This window comes from Callorhinus ursinus, unplaced genomic scaffold, assembly GCF_003265705.2.
Source record: "Callorhinus ursinus isolate GAN/ISIS: 27379988/994484 unplaced genomic scaffold, GSC_fseal_2.0 scaffold1, whole genome shotgun sequence".
Classification (NCBI taxonomy): Eukaryota; Metazoa; Chordata; class Mammalia; order Carnivora; family Otariidae; genus Callorhinus; species Callorhinus ursinus.
The window spans coordinates 122,715,738-122,722,087 of record NW_027397063.1 but is presented as its reverse complement, the minus strand read 5'-3'; positions in this window follow the sequence as shown (position 1 = coordinate 122,722,087).

Below are 6,350 nucleotides of genomic sequence, written 5' to 3'. Positions count from 1 at the left end.
GGTGGGTATGAGGGTGGAGAAATTCTAGAGCATTCTCACTTTCTACTTCATAATTTCTGAACACTAAAAAATAATTTTTTGCAATCTATTTTTAAAAGCAATAAAATAATTTTAAGGTAAGAAAATTATATCTACTAAAATATATGTGGTGTGTTTTCTAATCTCATACTGGCTGTAAAACCTAAATTTTGACTCCCTCTTTCACTGTTAACCATTCCTTTGAGTGAAGGAGAACCTGCAGGCTTTGGGAACAGATGGCTAGTATTGTGAAACACATGTGACTATTTATTTGCATCTCTTAATTGGAAATTTAGCATACGTGGTCACTCCACCTTATATGTTTATAATAAGAAATTACAGATATTTTTCCTTGCTAGGTTTTTCAGATTTAGGCAACTAAAGAAAACCATTGTTTACTAGGTAATTTTAGTCATACTTTCCATTAACTGGAAAAATAATCAGTCATATACAATTTCCGAAGAATATTATTATTATTCTGCATATTCTAGCTTTGGTTATATTAAATAAATATATATATGTAGACATCCTTCTGGATGAAGGAGTTATTAAACTAAGACCATTTGAAGGGTCCGCAGGAATCATAATAAAATCTGTCATGCCTATTTAACCTACATCAGGAATGAGAAGAAATAAGAACAACTGGATCCAAAATTTGAGTATAAATTTATGTTCCTGAAAAGATGATCCTTAAATGAACACACTCATATTTTGGGATGTTCAAATAAGAGAAAAATAATGTGATATTAAAATTCAACCGGTCACAACTGAGCACTAAGCATGTGATCCTGGGATGTGCTATTGAAATGTTGTAGGAGAAAGAAGCATGTTAGTGTTGCTGGCCACGCAAGGCCAACAGTAGTTCTGCATTATTTCCAGAGAAAGAGCCCACGATAAATGCAGACAGGAGCAAGAGAAATCAATGCCCACTTATTTTAAGGTGTGAGTTTATGTGCAAAAAAGATGCTCACAGTGGTGCTATGTATTTGTGTGTCTGACAAAGGCTGGAGCCGTGGTCACAAGCCTTGACCTGTGAGGGATTGAATTAACTTTGACTTTATTGTTCTGGGCCTCTGAATACCTTCTAGTCTGCCATTCACTGATTAGCTGAAGAAAATACATTCACACACATAATGAAACCTCTTCTATCACCGAGTTTTTATTTAACTGTCAGGGCTGAGCCGTAAGCTACTGAGAATGTGAGGCAAGTACATGTCCTGAGGCTGAAAGGAGGCATGTGACTTCAGCCATCTTAGCTAGACCTTTTGAAGTATTCCTCAGGAAATCCTATTGGAAAATGCTTTGGGAGTTTTCGTTTTGTTTTGGTTTTGGACTTGGTGCTGACTCCATATGGAACTTTAAATCTTTTGGATGCTATTTTTGAACAAAAATTTTCTCCTACAAATTTCACTCGGAAAGAGTTGAGATGAAAGAAAGTTAGCCCTAAAATTATTTTACTAATTCCAAACCTTCAGACAACATTGTAATATTTTTATTGGAAATCCACAGGACAACATTACCCAATTTTGTTACAATCTTTCCATTTAAGTGGACCGCCTGGCTGAAAAACAACCAGAGTGGTTGATGGGAAAAAAAAAGAATTCTTTTTTTAATCTGGCAGAAACTGAATACAAAATAAAATTCCATAAAGTGTCTAAATCAGACCCCCAACATATCTGAAGTTCTGATTCATTGTCATAATCCAGCCTCAGACAAAGTCTTTTTAATTGCTGGGTAGTTTGTTTTGGAGAACAATCTTTTCAGATGTTCACTCCTTATAGCCAAAAGTTCCCACTGATTCATTTTCCAATTTCTTGCACCAAGTCCTGTGAGAAAATGGTCTTAATGTCCCTCCATGCTGATGGGGTTTCTGTTGATACACCTGATAATGTGGAAAATACTGTTGCCATTGGGAATCAGAAAGAATCAAGGACATTCTCCCCAGGAAGATCAAAGGCATCTGATTTGCAGCAGATCTGGGAAGATCGTGGTCCTTTGGGCCAAGGACATTTTGATGAACAAATATGTTCAATAGGCACTTGATACATTGCAGCCCACATCGAACCTTTCCCAAACCACCACCACCAACAACAACAAAACAAACTGTCCAAATAAGCATCTTCGATGCTCTGGTCAAATAAAGTCATGTGAAGAAATAAAGTCACCAAAAGATAAAATGCTTCAATTAGAAGATGTTTCCCAAACTTCAGTTATTTGCATATCACTGCAAAAACCTTTTCAGTATTCTGGGACAACTGTACTATTAAGTTGAACGGTATGAAATATTTAGGTGTGATCTACAAAATCAGAAATTTCATATGGTTCAATTTAAAATTATTTAATATTAATATTTAATATTATTACTTAATGTTTTTTCTTCATATTGACTCACTTTAAAACCTTTAAAAAGAGTTGCCTGGGTGGCTCAGTCGTTAAGCTTCTGCCTTCGGCTCAGGTCATGATCCCAGGGTCCTGGGATCGAGCCCCGTATCAGGCGCCCTGTTCCGTGGGAAGCCTGCTTCTCCCTCTCCCACTCCCCTTGCTTGTGTTCCCTCTCTCGCTGTGTCCCTCTCTGACAAATAAATAAATAAATAATCTTTTAAAAAAAAATAAGTAAAACCTTTAAAAAGCCCATCCAGGGGCACCTAAGTGGCTCAGTTGGTTAAGCATCTGACTTCAGCTCAGGTCAGAGACCCAGTCCGAGGATTGAGAGCCTCCTGTGGGGTTCCATGCTCAGTGGGGAGTCTGCTTCTCCCTCTTCCTCTGCCCTTCCCCCTGCTCATGCTCTCTCTCTTAAATAAATAAATAAATCTTAAAATAAACAAATAAATGAAAAGCCCATCCAGCAATTATATTCCTTGGTATTAACACAAAGGGGTTGAAAACATGTCAACAAAAACCTGCACACAGATGTTTATAACAGCTTTGTTCATAAGAGCCAAAACTTGGACGCAATCAAGATGTCAGTAGGTGAATGAATAATTAACCTGTGGTACATCCAGATAATGTGATATTATTCAGCACTAAAAAGAAATGAGCTATCAAGACATGAAAAGACAGGGAGGAAACTTCAATGCATGTCACTAAGTGAAAGAAGCCAAATTGAAAAGACTATAAACTGTATGATTCCAGCTATATTGTATTGTAGAAAAGGCAAAACTACCAAGACAGGAGAGAGATCAGTGATTGCCAGAGGGTAGAGGGAGGGAGGAGTGAATAGGTGGGGCACAGAGAATTTATAGGGCAGTGGAAATACTGTGTATGACACTATAATGATGAACACATGTCATTATACATTTGTTCACACTCACAGAATGTACAACACCAAGAGTGAACCCTAATGATCTCGTGGGGATTATGATGTGTCAGTGTAGTTTGATCAATTGTAACAAATGTCCCACTCTGGTGTAAGATATTGAGAATGGGGGAGACTATGTATGTTTGAGGACAGGAGTTATATTGAGAAATCTCTGTATGATCCTCTCAATTTTGCTGTGAGCCTAAAACTGCTCTTAAAAATAGTCTATTATAACAACAACAACAAAAACAACAAAGCCTAAAATTAGTGATAAGTATTTTAGTCCTTAAGTATATTGCATAGTTAGAAAGTCTCTAACTATGGCTGCCATCAGTTCCTTCCCTCTCTGCACATTTATACCAGTTCTCTCATCAAGAGGGAGAGTCCATTTCTCCTTCTCTTAAATCTAGGTTGGCTCTGTGACTTTCTATGACCAGTACAGTGTGGCAGTGGTAAAGCAGCTTCTACTTTGCTCTCTGAAGAAAGGCCAGCTCTCTTGCCGGAAATCTGACTCCTCTGAGACCATGGCGCTGTGAAGTTCAGACAGTAGTCACATGGGGAGGTCATATGGGAGAGAAGTGAGGAACCTAGCAGACAGTGAGAACCCCCCAACCCCAGCTGAAGCATCTCAGCCAGCTCTCAGCAGTTTGAGTCATCCCAGCTAGGACTTAGATATGGTTAAGTACAGATGAATCATCTTTGCTGTGACCTACTGAATTCATGGCCCACAAAATCCATGAACATTATAAGATGCTTGTTGCTTTAAGTCACTACATTTGGAGATAGGAGATTGAAACACTCTGCAGAGATTTCCTGGTGGTTATAACCACAGATTCTAGGACCCAGACTGCTCCAGGTCTCAGCTGGGCTACTTTCTAGCTGTGGGTTGGGTTAATCATGACTGTAGAAGACTGCTATATTGGTGGCCCCCTATGAACCACACCTGCCTGTATTCACACCTTTGTGCAGGCCCTGCCACGGTGATTCTGAACCTTCTGTGACTTGCTTTGGCTAATGGGACATTAGCAAGTATGATGCAAGCAGAGACCTGATAAGCACTTGCACAATGGGACTTGTCCTCTTAGACACTTGCTCTTGGAGCCCTGAGGCACCATGTAGAGAAGTTCAGCTGCTTGGCTAAATAGATCATGGATGGAACTGGAGGGAATTTTATGCTAAGTGAAATAAGTCAAGCAGAGAAAGACAATTATATGGTTTCACTCTACGTGGAACATAAGGAATAGTGCAGAGGACCACAGGGGAAGGGAGAGAAAACTGAATGGGAAGAAATCAGAGAGGGAGACAAACCATGAGAGACTCTGGACTCTGGGAACCAAACTGAGGGTTACAGAAAGGAGGGGGGTGGAGGGATGGGGTAACCGGGTGATGGGTATTAAGGAGGGCACATGTGGTGTTGAGTGCTGGGTGTTGTATGCAACTGATGAATTGTTGAACATTACATCAAAAACTAATGATGTACTATATGCTGGCTAACTGAACATAACAAAAAAAAAATCAAAAGAAGTAATACATCACTGTTGTTTAAAGCCACTAAGTTTAGGGATGGTTTGTTGTGCAGCAATAAATAACTAAAATAAAAATAATATCCATTATGTCATAAATGTGATTAAATAATATTTTTCCTAGCACACACTAAATGTTTTAAAAGTCAATAATGTAGCACTTAAAATTATCTTATGTACCACCAAATAATCCACTTATTAGACTTTGGGAAATGCTGGTTTAATGGAACAATAACAATGATAATAAGTATAATGGCAAACACTGATTAAATATCTACTCTTGCCTAGATTTTGGGATAAATTGGTTATATGCATGATCTAATTTATTCTCCCAGCCACTCTATTCGGTATTGTTATTATTATTCCCATTTTATAGATGAGGAAAGTGAAGCTTGGAAAGATTAAGTAATTTGCCAAAGGTCTTCTGAGGGTCACCTTTGATGACCCTTATGATTTTTTTTAAAGATTTATTTATTTCATTTTATTATTTTAAATTTATTTATTTATTTATTTTAGAGAGAGAGCACGCAGGCAGGGGGTGGGAGAGAGACAAGCAGACGCCCGCTGAGTGCAGAGTCCAACTAGGGGTTTTGGCACTAGCTTCAATCTCACGACCCTGAGGTCATGACCTGAGCCAAAATCAAGAGTTGACGCTTAACCAACTGAGCCACCCAGGCACCCCAGACCCTTACAACATTTTTTATGAAATAGAAACTTTCCTGGATCTGGAAGCAAAAGAATGAGGTCTACTCTCCATGAAAATATATTTTCCACCTTTTAATTATGAATTACTGATACCTTTGCTTGGATCATATTCAGGTTCTACTTTAGGGACAGTTGTTCTTCTCAACCAGAAGCTTGGGCTACAGGCAGGCTCCTCATCATGCCACCACCTGCCCATTTCCACTCCCACTGAGGGGCTGTCGGGAGCAGTCCTGTCCTGTCGTCATCAGAGCCCTGCTGACTCTAATACTCAAGAGTACTTATTGGGTATTTAGTATGTGTTCAGTTTTATACTCAGTGCTGGGGTGGGAATGGAAAGTGAAGAAGATATTCAGTATAGGGGCAGCATATGACTCCAGTCCTCAAAAAAGACTAGTTTACACACCCAAAATAGTCACTAGACAAAGTAAGTTCACTTAACATTATATGCTAAGTCACACAGAACAAATATGTTACAGAAATATGGAGGAAAAGGAAAGACCAGGGGAGGCTAAATGGAAAAGGCAACTCTTGCACACCTCAGGAGTGAAAATAGACTTGCAAAATTGGACCTGCAAGGAGAGGGCACTGTAGCAAACACCCCAGGAAAAGATACGGTGGTGAGAATAATGGTGGGATAGAGAGACACACTGAGCTAGGAAATACATTTGGATCCACAGACCAGAAGTACTGAACAGACAGAGACTGTGTTGGGTTCACATCACATCCCCAAGCCCAGCACAGGGCCTGGCATATAGTAAATGTAGTACTCATTGAATAAATGTGAGTCAGGGTCCTCTCCACGGGCA